Source organism: Tamandua tetradactyla, chromosome 11, assembly GCF_023851605.1.
Source record: "Tamandua tetradactyla isolate mTamTet1 chromosome 11, mTamTet1.pri, whole genome shotgun sequence".
Taxonomy (NCBI): Eukaryota; Metazoa; Chordata; class Mammalia; order Pilosa; family Myrmecophagidae; genus Tamandua; species Tamandua tetradactyla.
In genome coordinates, this window is record NC_135337.1 from 3,124,847 (window position 1) to 3,138,212 (window position 13,366).

The 13,366-nt window shown below is 46.1% G+C and overlaps 2 long non-coding RNA genes across 2 annotated transcripts; both read right to left on the reverse strand.

Annotated features, from left to right (window-relative positions):
* Positions 1 to 1,888: 1,888 nt before the first annotated feature.
* LOC143649788 (uncharacterized) lies at positions 1,889 to 10,707 on the reverse strand. The gene is made up of 3 exons (XR_013159185.1): positions 10,687 to 10,707; positions 4,142 to 4,420; positions 1,889 to 3,985 (listed from the first exon to the last, which is right to left on the reverse strand). It is a non-coding gene; the product is annotated as an uncharacterized LOC143649788 (long non-coding RNA).
* On the reverse strand, positions 6,070 to 10,676 carry LOC143649789 (uncharacterized). The gene is made up of 2 exons (XR_013159186.1): positions 10,093 to 10,676; positions 6,070 to 6,425 (listed from the first exon to the last, which is right to left on the reverse strand). It is a non-coding gene; the product is annotated as an uncharacterized LOC143649789 (long non-coding RNA).
* Positions 10,708 to 13,366: the final 2,659 nt, after the last annotated feature.

A 13,366-nucleotide genomic window follows, 5' to 3' on the forward strand; every position in this document is an offset into this window, starting at 1 on the left:
TTCGTGTTTTGTAAGATGTATGGCAGGGGTCACATTTCATTCTTTTTCCATGTGAGTATCCCCTTATGGCAGCACCATTTGCAGAATTTTTGTTTGTCTGCTTGTTTGTTTGGGGAAGTGCATGGGCCTGGAATTGAACCTGGGTCTCCAGTGTGGCAGGTGAGAATTCTACCACTGAACTACCCTCACTATTACCCTTGATAAGGGGAAGGATAATCCTTCTGTGAGACAGAATTTGAGGTTCAGAGGTTAATAACCATGTGTCAGATCACACAGTTATAAAATGAATACAGGGGACCCCAGAGTCCTTGTTCCTTCCACCAGACAAGGCTGTCTCCACTTATGCAGGGTACAAGGATGACATTGCAGCCAGAACCTGCCTTAGGGATACTTGACAATCCCAAGTGTTCATGTATAAAGTTTTAAGTTCCCAACTTATCTGTAAGATTCCAGGTTAGAGACTGCATTATGCATCTTGGTGTCCCCTAAATAAATCATATGCTCATGGATCAGGCTTGATAAATTCTTGTTGATGTGGTTTGATTTAAGAGAAAAAGGTGGAGTGCTTTGGCTCAATTGATTTCCTGTTCCTTCTAAATACCGTCCTCTCTCGCCAATGAAGTTCTGTTAATGGAGGATACATATTCTCAATTTACAACACTTGTTGGAGTTAGAGAGCATGAAGCACAAGACAGGGTCTAGAGAAAGGAAGGAGGAAGGTGCCTAGAAAGTAAACTTTATCTCCTTTTATAACTCCCCTAAATAAATGAAATGTATATAAGCCAACGATTGAGAATAGGTTGGTGATTTCTGAACCTTTTGTTTTAAAGCAGAGTAATCTTTTCCAAAAGTGAAATTCCACTTGGAAACCCAATACACGAGAAAGAAAAAGCAGAAGTGATCGAGTTTAGAAGCAGAGGGTGAGGAGTCTGCAGTCTGTCCACAGTGCCCCAAACCACCTCCTCCCCTCTGGGGGCTCCTTCTTGGGCCCACTGGGGTTTCCCGGGCACAATTAGAGAATCACCTGACCAGATCATTTGCAGCTGGGCTCCAGGGGGACGGAGATGAATTGCACCTGGTCTCTGCCAGCAATGCGCTTTCAGATCATTTCAGTACAATGTGATAAGGGATCTGACAGGTGTGCCTGGGTGCGTCTGGCAGAGAAGGGCAAAGCAGAGAAAGGAGGCCCTGCCCCCAATGGGGGGAGTTAGGGGTGAGGGGCCTGGAGCACGGAAAGTATCTCAGGAAGAGGTGGTGCTGGAGTAATATTCAGGACACTTTATAAAATGACCACAAAAAAGTTTGGATTGAAAAAAACCTATTGAAGTATAATGGTAAAAATCACATTTTACCAGGCTCACTGCCAAAATGGTTCTCATCCCTGGAGTGAAACCAGGATGCTAAAGGACACAAAGCCAGATCATGTATGCAGAGGTGATGGAGTACCAGGGCTGAGTCTGCCTCTGGGTTTATCAGAGCCCAAGGGGCCCCTTGAGATGGCCCACCTAGAAACCACCAAGTATGGAAGGTACTGATAACTATCTCTGTGCTACCCCAGGGCCAAAGCCCCAGCCTGCTCCAACCCTTGCCTCCCCCCTCCTATGCATGATTACACTTCTCACAGACTTCGGATCCCCTCCTCCCTCCCTCACTTCCTTCCTTTCTTCCTCTCTCTCTCTGTCTCTCTGTGTCTCTGTGTTCTTCTCTTTCCCTCCTTTTCTCCCTCCAGAATCCTGAAATCCAGAATATTCATTGGCATGAAGAAACATCACAGTATATCTTTAAGTGACAGGTTACAAAACAGAATGTACTGTATGATCCCATGTTGGTTAAGTGTTCTAGTTTGCTAGCTGCCAGAATGCAATATACCAGAAACAGAATGGCTTTTAAAAGGGGGATTTAATAAGTTACAAGTTTACAGTTCTAAGGTTGAGAAAATGTCCCGGTTAAAGCAAGTCTATAAAAATGTCCAAACCAAGAACCATCAAGAGGTTACCTTTACTCAAGAAAGGCTGATTAGTTCAGCATTTCTCTCTCAACTGGGAAGGCACATGGCAAACACGGCGTCATCTGCTAGCTTCCTCTCCAGGTCTCTTGCTTCGTGAATCTCCCCGGGAGGTATTTTCCTTCTTCATCTCCAAAGGTCACTGGCTGGTGGACTCTGGTTCTCTCATCCTCCTCGTTCTCAAAGAGGAACCCTCTCCAAAATGTCTCTTCTTTTATAGGATTCCAGTAAACTAATCAAGACCCCCATAGAATGGGTGGAGACACATCTCCATCTAATCAAGTCTAATACCCACACTTGACTGAATCACATCTCCATGGAGATAACCCAATCAAGCTTCCAGCCTATAGTACTGAATAGGGATTAGAAGAAATTATTGCTCCCACAAGATTGATTAGGGTTAAAACATGGCTTTTCTAGGGCACATAAGTCCTTTCAAACCAGCACAGGAAGGTATGATTGACTGGGGAGAGGGAAGGGGGGGCACCCCCTTTCCTGCTGAGCTCGGAACAAATAAAGAGATAAAGTCAACAAGCAGCTAATGGAGTTCAAAATACCAGCATTTTTCTGCATAAAAATTAGTTCAGACTTACCCATCTGGGTAAGACTAAAGGAATGGAGAAGAAGAGGGGAGGTGGTGTCATCTGGGGAGGCGTACTCCCAGAAGAAATGTGGGGATGAGCCAAACAAGTCCAGTGTATTTTTCCCAAACTTAGATTAAGTCATGCTTTCTTCCATGGGGGCATTAAGTGATGAGGTGGAGAGAGGCCAGGGCTGCTGCATTAATGGATCTGCTTCTCAGGGAGGAAACGTCAAAACGGCTCCCAGACTTTTTTTGTAAACCTGCATGACTGAACACTTTCCTACTATCCAGATCACAGCTGAAGCCAGATGCCTGGTCCAGCAAGCCAAGTGCAAACTGTGAGAAGAGCAGGTCTTTCATGGCCCTTCTATCTCTGGCATCTGGGTTTAGAATTGCAAAGCAAGGTCCCTGCCTGGAGACCATGGCTCCCAAGGGATCCACAGATGGACTCAGAAGAGGAAAGAGTGTCTGCACATGCAGTGTATACAGGTTTACGTGAAAGTGCGTGTGCATGTGTGTGTTTGTGTTTGTCTGCGGAGAGGGCCCACAGTTTTCATCACGTTCATGCAAATTATTAAGAACTGCCAATCCCCAAATGGAAGGAACCGAGATGTTTTGACTGGAGAGCTGCTCTCACACATTGGAAGAGCAGTCAGGTGCAAGACGATATGCAGGGTATTCTTGCCTGGTCTCACAGGAAGGAACTGGAGCCAATGGGCGGAATTTCAGGGAGGCCAATTTCAGCTCAACAGAAGGACCAACTATTTGAGTGACGTGAAAATAAAACAGGCTGTTGCCCCTAACAGTGAATCCCTTGCCATTGAAATGTTCAATCAGAGGCTGTCCCTGGTATTGGGGTAAAAGATAGATGGATGGCCTCTTGGGTCTTGTCCTCTTCTAACCTAATTGAAGGAGGGCTGTGACCTCTGGTGTCCTCTCAGGTGGCAAAGTGGACAAGGACACAACATTAAGCTCTATCTCTCCCCTAGTTTGAATTATATGAAGAGATCCTAAGGGTGGAGATACAGTGGTTCAAAACTGCTTGCGTATTAGCTTTTATCATTTCCCTCCATAGAAGAGGACATCTTTAACAGGTTTTTAGAACCTCAGAGCTCAAGTCTCAAGTGTTTGGCAGGAGTCTGGCCATTCCTGACTTTATCCTGCTGACCTGAACTGGTCTGGAGCTATGCCCTGGGACCTGGAAACCACAGAATCTGTTGTTTTTACTCTTTTAGGCAACTTTTCTCAACTGGATTCCATGTCATATTATGTGAAGTGTTTATGAATTTTCTCTAAAAAATAATTTTTGAAATACATTTAATAAAAAGTTATTATTGGGCAACGGTGGCTCAGTGGCCGGGTTCTCGCCTGCCATGCCGGAGACCCGGGTTCGATTCCTGGTGCCGGCCCATGCAAAAAAAGAAAGAAAAAAGTTATTATTATAAGTTAAATGTTTCAAAGTGTGGTTATAATACACTGAGAACACCATTCTCCTAGAAGATATGAGACACTGGAACTTCCAGACACAATTTGAGTATTGATGGAGCACTTACCACCTGACGTCATGGGGACAGGTGGCTTATGGTCAATGTTTGCTGATGCAGCTTATGCCTCATGCTTTCAAATTTGAACACCCATTTTTTATTTAGTCAGCGTTCCTTGTAGAGCATACGTTTTTATTCCACAGGCACTTGTTTCTTAATGATCTGTGGTTTAAAGAAGGAAGCTTTCACATGGAAGGCCAAGCCATATGGTGCTCAATCTGTTGGAATCACATAAGCAAACAGACATAATACTTCAAAGGGAGGGTGAACAGTCATGGCCTTTGATTTCTAAAATATAAAAGAAAAAAAAATCAGAGGAGAGCTGTTGTGGGTGCAACAATGGTTTCTGGAGCAGCCTAATCAGGATTATCATAAAACTATCACGAACTTGTTTCCTGGGAGCAAACACTGCCTCTTATCTGGGCTTTCTTTATTTGTGAAGCTGCCACACCCTTACTGCCCACGTGGAGGTAACCGGCAAATCTCCAACAGGCAGAATCAGTCCTTGTGGGACTATTTCCCTGCAGAGAGAACAGACCACACACCCCAGAAAACCAGGGGCAGTCAAGGATGGCCTCCAGCCAGCGGAACCTCCAAGGGGACCCCTTCAAGTTGGTTATCTTGGGCTGTTCCCTTTCGACTCCCAGTGGGCTGAGCTCTTCCTTGGAGGGAACCCAAACCTAGGGAAATGACATCCAGCTAGAAGGACTTCTGTGGGGTGGAAGCCTGGGGCTGCTGGGTCTCCCAGAGAAGGTCAAACAGCAGGTCTGGTTTCAGACAAGACAGCACTCTGGGCAACTGCTCCAGGAGGAAGTGGGGAGGCCCTTCTGAAAAGGGTTTTTGGGAGCCCTCAGAGTCTGTTCTGCATCTTTGGAGGGAGCCCAGGAGGTAAGGAAATGCAGTGAGGAACTGTCAGCTGCCTTTTCTGCTCTTGGCAGGATCTCACAGTAGGAAGCGCACCAAGGACTGCAGCTGCTGAAGGGGCCGCCCAACCTCTGGTCATGGCGATGCCCAGCTTTCTCCCTGGACCCCCTGGGCATGCGGAACACCAGCTTCTTAGATTCTCTTAACAACTTTGGGGTACAGTAGGTGGGGCGGGCACCATCCTTAGCCCAGTTTTGCAGCTGAAGCTCGGGGCTGTGGAAGACTTGTTCAAAGTCACAAGGCTCATGAGAGGTACATGCAGAGTTTGAAACTGGATCTTCTAATTCCAAAATCCAATCTCCCTCCAATATCCATACCACTTTGCCCACACAGCCCCGAGAAGACTGATTTGTATCCTTCAGGCATAAAGGTCGCTGTTTACAAATTGCTTTGCAAATCCTGATATCCCTTCGTGACTTTTTATTTATTATTATTATTTTTTTACACAGGCAAGGCACCGGGAAACGAGCCCCAGTCTCCAGCATGGCAGGCGAGAACTCTGCCACTGAGCCGCCGTGGCCCGCCCCATTTGTGACTCTTGTTACACAAGAATGATAGAGGAGTTCATGGATGCTCAGAGAGGCTAAAGGATTGGGCCAGAATCACACAGCAAAGTCAGGTTCAATTTGAATGTTCACCTGTTTTCAAGAATACTGAAGAACATTCTCCAAGTATAAAGCGTTTAACCAGCTTCTGCTTGTGTGTTCCATCACGTCATCCAACGTCATGTTTGTTTATTTGTGGGAGGCAGAAAAGAAAGCAAAGCAAGTGTGAAATCGGAGAAGTTGAGAAGGGATTTTGCTGTGATAATGATGACACCGACAAGTTACAAACGTGGTCTGGTTTTCATTCCTGGGCCTTCTAAAGACCATGGCTTTTAGTGGTGGGAAGAGATGGAAATGATTGTTCAATGTAGGGGTAAAGGTGAACATCTTAAACTATTTCCGTTTTCTTTAAGGCTAACACAAGCCCCATTGTGCTGTTTAGCTTTGTAAGGAAAGTGGACAAGCAGCTAAACTTTTACTTGTTTGCTTTTTAATGGGAACAAAAGAGGCTTCAGAAAGCAAAAGGGATTCACTAAGGGAATCCCAAAGGGAGAAGATTCATGACCTCGTATCTATGGCTGTCAAGTCGCAGGGGCAGCACTGCGTTTGGAGTCCAAAGATCCGTCCTGCGTGAGCTTGGGCCAGTCGCTTCAGCTCTTGAGCCCGATGTCCTCCCTCAAGGCCTCTGCACCCTCTTTAGGGAGTGATGGTGATTTGCTCCTGAGGCAAGGTAGTGAGTTCGACTGCCTAAAACGCTTGTTCACACCATTAGCACAGCACTTTTCACAGTGTAGTGCGATTTCCTTCTTTCTTCTCTGTGTCTCCTGCTGATAGAGAACACCGTGAGGGGAGGGGATGTAACTTTTCATCTTTGTGTCCCCACCACCTCCCACACTGTGATACCCGATGAGTTTTTTTGAGCACATGAATACACAAGAGAATCGATAAATCTGAAGAGCCCAGCACAGATAGAGGTCTTGTTCTTTAAAACAGAGATACACGTGAATCACAAAGCAGGGAAGCCCTTTTTTTCAAGCTTCTGGTCATAGCCAGAAACCTAGAAGTATGGAATATCCGAGAGATGGCTCGAGGTATTTACCACTCTCTGTTTTGGTTTCTCCTGCTCCTCTCTCTGGTACAAGCTTTGCCCTAATGAAGTTTAGTTTCTCCAAGCATTCCCCAAAAGCTTCCCAGGGTCCACAACACGTGCCCCCAGTGGGTGAATGTCGGCAGCTGAGCTCCCAGGGCTGGCTGGGACCTTGGGGAGCCCCAGCTCTCCAGTCCATGTCACAAAAGAGGAAACGGAGGGCCAGGGAGGAAGAGTGGCTTGCCCCAGGCCCTGGGCATTTGGTCAACAAGCCAAGGTCGAAGGCACCCGATGGCGTCCCAGAGCCCTTTGCAGCCCAGCCGTGTTTCTCAGAGGGCATGAGGCAGTGAACCAGAGGAACGGGAATCCCTGGAGCACCGTGGAGCCACAGTTTGACCCAGAGATTTGGGAAGTAAATAGATTATCCAGTAGAATGCAGAATTCATTTTAATTCAGTAATTATTTATTGAGCATCTATCCACGTGGTAGGCATGGGATTTTTTTTTATAACAAACAAAACATAGGTATTTATTGCTGAGAATGATAAAGTTACAAGCCTTGAGAAAAGTACCACATCATACCAGCTTCAGAGAACCTTCTATTCTGCTCATTCTTTGTCCGCAACTAGTGCAAAAATACTGATAATGTAGGCCCTGGATTTTTTTTTTTTTTTTTACTTTTTATTAATACAACCAATCAACATACAAACATGAACATTCTTAACGTACGAACATTCCATACTTGGTGTACAGTCAATGGCTCACAATATCATCACATAGTTGTGTATTCATCACCATGATCATTTCTTAGAACATTTATATCACTCCAGAAAAAGAAATAAAAAGAAAAAACTCTTTCCTTGGCCACTAGTATTTCCCTCTACCTAATTTATTTTAACATTTGTACCCCCTATTATTTATTTATTTTTAATCCATATGTTTTACTCATCTGTCCATACTGTAGATAAAAGGAGCATCAGACACAAGGTTTTCACAATCATGCAGTCACATTGCGAAAGCTACATCATTATGCAATCATCTTCAAGAAACATGGCAACTGGAACACAGCTTTACAGTTTCAGGCACTTCCCTCTAGCCTCTCTAATACACCATAAACTAAAAAGGGGATAGCTATATAATGCGTAAGAATAACCTCCAGGAAAACCTCTCAACTCTGTTTGGAATCTCTCAGCCACTGATACTTTATTTTGTCTCATTTCTCTCTTCCCCCTTTTGGCCAAGGTTTTCTCAGTCCCCTGATGCTGAGTCTCAGCTCATTCTAGGATTTCTGTCCCACGTTTCCAGGAAGGTCCACACCCCTGGGAGTCATGTCCCACGTAGAGAAGGGGAGGGTGGTCAGTTTGCTTGTCGTGTTGGCTGAGAGAGGCCACATCTGAGCAACAAAAGAGGCTCTCTGGGGGTGACTCTTAGGCCTAATTTTCAGTAGGTTTAGTCTATCCTTTGCGGTGATAAGTTTCATATGAACAAACTCCAAGATTGAGGGCTCAGCCTAATGCTGTGGTTGTCTCCACTGCTTGTGAGACAATCAGGCCTTCTCCGAATGGGGAAGCTGAATTTTCCCTTTTCTCACCATTCCCCCAAGGGGACTTAGGCACTGGATTTTAAAGGTGAAACAGGAGAGTTCATACAAACTACCTGTTTGGGGCAGGCCACTAGAGGGTAGAGTCCTGTTCTCCCAACACCCCAGGGGTTTGTGCTGACTCCCCCTTGGGGGCAGAGATCTGCACACCACTGCCTCCAGCCTGCTGACCGTCTTGCTCTTTCATCGCTCTATCCTGGGGTTTTCCTCTGCTCTGCAGATCTCAAACGTGAAGACCACTCTTCCCCTGCCCAGGGCTGCCCTTCCCCTCCATGGTGTGACTCCCACAGCCTCCTCCTCCCTCAGGGATGTGGGAGGAGCCCCGCTGCAGCCACCAGAAGGCAATGCCCTCTTGGCCCCAGGTGCAGGGCCAGCCTTCGCGCGTCCCTTCTGCCAGCGGTCCAGCCCCTCACACAAAGGCTCCCCTTCACTCCCGTTTGACCTGTGGCCCACAAGCGATTATGGCCCAAAGCTGAGAGGCTTTTTCTGCGCCTCGATGTGGTCCAAACAAAGACTGTTTCCTAGGGAAACCAATGAACAAATGAAGCCAGACGGAGCAGAAAATAGAAAATGCCGGGAGAGGAACCAGACACAGGGCAGGGTGGGACAAGAGGAAGTGTCCGGAGACTGCTGCTCTCTGGTTAATCGCTTTGAGCCCACATATCATCCCAGGCTGGTTCTATGGTAGAACTGGGAGGGGCCTCGGCAGCAACCAGTCCACCCCCTTCATCCACAGATGAGGAAACCAAGCTCCAGAGAGGGGAGGGGACTTGCCCAAAGCTGCACAACTGCACAGAGACAGGGCATGGCTGGGACATGCTCATGTGTGCTCTGAAGTGCTTGCCTGGAACCCACGGGCCAGCTATCTCGGGACCATGGACTTCGCCTTTTTACATCATTCCACCTGCTCACCCCTGCCCACTGTCACCAAAGGAAAAGCAGCATTTTGGATGATACTCTAAAAGTTTAAACCCAGTTGGTCCTGATCCAATCGCAGGTCAGAATCCAGGGTTCAACTTCTGTTAGAAGATTTCAGCACTGCGGTTCCATTTCAGAAGCATCGACCGAATCCTAATCATAGGCCAAGGAATCTGTCTGGCCTGGGAAGGACACAGTCGAAGGTGTGAACAGCCCCCGACTGTCCCAGAAGCAGGAGGCTGAGCTATGACTCAGCGCGCACTAAGGAATGAGACGGCGAAGCAGCCCGAGCTTAGCAGCAATACGATGCTGACAGCACAGAGGAAGGCTCTCGCCCCAGCAGAGCTCTCTGAAAGGGGGGGCTTTGCTCTGGAAACTGACTTAAAGCCCTTCCCCCGGCCCGATATTATAACAGCCATCCATCTGGGGCTTGATGAGAATAGAATAAAAGGAACAAAGGAATAAAAGTAAAGTTCCTAGGTTTTAATTCCAGCTGTGCTCTTCGTGAGCTGTGTGACCTTGGGCCAGTCACTTCACCTCTCTGGGCTTCTCTTTCTTTGTTTGTTAAATGAGATGTTGGCATGCATCACTCATCAGATCTTTCCAGTCCCGAGACTGACTCATATGAAGTCAAAGCAGAACTGCCCCAAGCCTGCCTAACCCAGGACTTTCTCCCGGATAGCTCTGCTGGCCCAGAGAGAGGAGTGGTTTCTCTCTGTGGTCAGATTTTTTTACCAGAGCTTTTTACCACTGGAATCCCCCACCCTTGAACTTGGAGCAGAAGGATGACCCCACTTTAGTGAGCAAGAGATCTACTCTTCAAGGAAAAACTGTAGGTCCTAACTCCCAGGGAACGAATCGTCAGCTCTTGGAAGCACCAAACTCACCCAAATTAAACCAACATTATTGCTTTCCAAGGACCTCAGCAAAGAAAGGGCTTAGTCTTCTGGTACTGAGAAAACTCTGTATGTAGTTTTGGGTGGGATGACCCCATCCTTATCACTGCAACTTCTTTTGGTGCCCAAGGTATGATCCTGCACTTCAACCTTACAGATATGTTTTTGAGTTTTAAAAGGTGGGTGAGGGATGTCTTCACTTTTCTCTGTCCACATACATGTCCCATCGCACTCACTGTGTCTCACACTGCCCCTGGCCAGGTCCCCCTGTGCAGGGCACATCTTGCAAGGCTGTACATGCCAATCCTGATCCTTAGGGAGTCCCATCTTGTGCTTCCTCAAGCAAAAGTTTAACTTCTCTTTTCTTACAGTTTCTTGGCCCTGGTAGCTGAGACAGGAACTTCGAGAGTTTAATTCCTTATGTGAATTCCAGTGGTTCAGATGAGATCTGTGACCATCAGGTGGTGGCCTTTGAGGACGGTTAGCCCACCATCTGAAACGAGAGGAGGGAACAGGACAGACTCTGCAGAGCCTGGGACCACAGTCACGTAGAAAAGCGGCTCTTTCTGGAGTGCCTGGACATACCTGGATCTGAAGCCTCTTCCTCCACCCCAAATGCCCTGCGACAGTTAGCTTTTGCTGCAGAGCTGCTGGGTAACAGAAAACCACAAAACCTCACTGTCGCATAACAAATAAGCCTTATTCCTTGTGTTTAGGGTAGGGCAAGCAGCTCTGTCAGCCTGGACCGGGCTTGTCACATGTCCAGGGGTCAGCTGGTTGTTGGTGGATCTGGGGCAGCCTCGGCTGAGGCAGGCTGAGCGTGATTCAGCTGGGCTCCATGTATGTGAACCTCCAGCAGGCTAGCGTGGCTGTGTCTGCATGTTTTAATGGCTAGGGCAGAAGCAGAAGAGTGGGCGGTGAAAAGTCACACGACCTCTCCAGGCCCAGGCTTGGAACCCACGCGCCATCACTCTCCCTCATTCCATTGGTCAAAGCAAGCTGTGCGGAGTGGGTCCATCCCCTTAAGTATTTACCACCCTGACTCTCCCTCCTTACATTCTTCTGGGGATTTATTCTAAGAAAGACTAGATAACGCAGAAGAAGCTCTACACAATAAAATGATCCCCACAGCGTGGTTCGCAGAAGTGAAAACTGGAGGCAACATGAACTCCGAAAGATGGAAAAGAGCTTTGCATTGAGCCGTCGCAGCTGCGGGTGCTCACGCCGTAGCCTTTATAAACGATGCTTGTGAAGACTGCGCAGTAACATAGACGAGATGTCGGAGGAAGTCAGCTACAGAACGCATACACGCTCACTCCAACTACGTCAATTAAGACGCCAGAATGCATAGAGCGGGTGAGGCTGGAATGAGGTCTGGGGGCTGTACCAGTGACACTCTCCCGGTTTTGATATTGTACTATATTAATGGTAGATGCTACCATTGGGGAAATTGAGTGGAGGGTACATGAAACCTCTCTTCTCTTTTCACCACTTCTTGGTAATTTAGAATTATTTCAAACTAAAATGTCTTTTAAAAGCCCCAAAACCTACCCAGAAAAAAAAATGCTTGAAAAAAATTTAAATGGCTGTATTTAGATAATAAAAGTATAGATGATATTCTTCTTTTTATCTGAATTTTTGAACTTTTTAAAGTCATCACTTATTTTTCTTCTAATGCAGGAAAGTACCCACTGCACTTTTTTTTTAACATTTAAAAGATGCTATTTATTTCCTTCAAATTTGTTGCTTTCTTTCTGTATCCTGTGTATCTTTCTCTCTAGTATTCTTTTTTAAAAAATATTTTTACTGAGAAATCTTCACACACTTACAGTCCAATCATAGTGTACAATCAGTGGTTTACAGTATCATCACATAGTTGTGTATTCATCACCGTGATCATTTTTCGAACATTTGCATCACTCCAGAAAAAGAAATAAAAAGAAAAAAGAAAAAATCCATGCATCCCATACCCCTCACCCCTCTCTCTCATTGACCACTAGTATTTCAATCTATCCAACTTTTTACCCACCCCCCCATTACTTATTTATTTTTTATCCTTATGTTTTTACTCATCCGTCCATACCTCAGATAAAAGGAGCATCAGACACAAGGTTTTCACAATCACACAGTCACACTGTAAAAGCTATATCATTATACAGTTGTCTCCAAGAATCCAGGCTACTGGAACACAGCTCTACAGTTTCAGGTACTTCCCTCCAGCCACTCCAATACACCCTAAATTAAAAAGGGGATATCTCTGTAACGTATAAGAATAACCTCCGGGATAACCTCTAGACTCTGTTTGAAATCTCTCAGCCACTGACAACTTTCTTTTCCCACTGCACGTTTAAGAAAGAAATCCTAGATGCCCTCAGCCAGCTCTGGGGTCATCTTGCTCCAGGCACACACTGTGTCTCTCACGACCCACCACTGTGGTTATTTCTAATACCTGCTGTAGCCACCTGCCTGCCAGGTAGCACTCTCCCTGGGCAGGGGCGGTCAGTCACCTCTGTGCACCTCTCCCTCCCCTCTGCTGCTCAGCCCTCTGGTCCCTACAAAACTTACCAATTGATGCTGGATACTGGCTTTTCAGAACAGAACTAATTGATTGCTGGATACTGGCTTTTCAGAACAGAATGTGTCAAGATACACAGAAGAGCTCTTACGGCCTCAGTCTATAACCAGAGAGAGATGTGTTTAATAGGACACAGAAAAGCCACAGAGCCTGAAGGAGAAAGTGGGTGGGAGCACAGAGAGGAAGAACTAGCTGTGCCTGAGTCTGCAGGGAAGTCTTCACCAAGATGACACTTAGTCTGGGCTCAGAGATGAGTAGAAGCTGTGTAGGCAGCCAACCCAGAGGACCATTTTTCAGACCAAAGGACAACCTTGGACACACAAGCAGAAATGGAGGCGCGTGGTGGTCTACAAGGCATTTTCATGCCACCATTTTCATCCTGGAGATTTTTTACATAGAAATATTTGTATCTAAACTCTATCAACATTAATGAATTTTCACTAGGAAAATATTTTCCAGCATGAACCCTGTGATCCAATTTATTTCCTTCATCATTTTTTTTCATAAAATGCAATTAGATTCCTAGTTTTTCCATTTTTACTTTGTCTCCAGAACCATTTGTATTGTCATCCATTCTCTATTCGTTTGCACTATACAGCAAAAGTCTCTTTTGTTAATCTGATTATTATAGTCACATCAGTTTACTAATTAAATCTTTGCCAATGTGGAGATACAAGCCATTATTTCCAA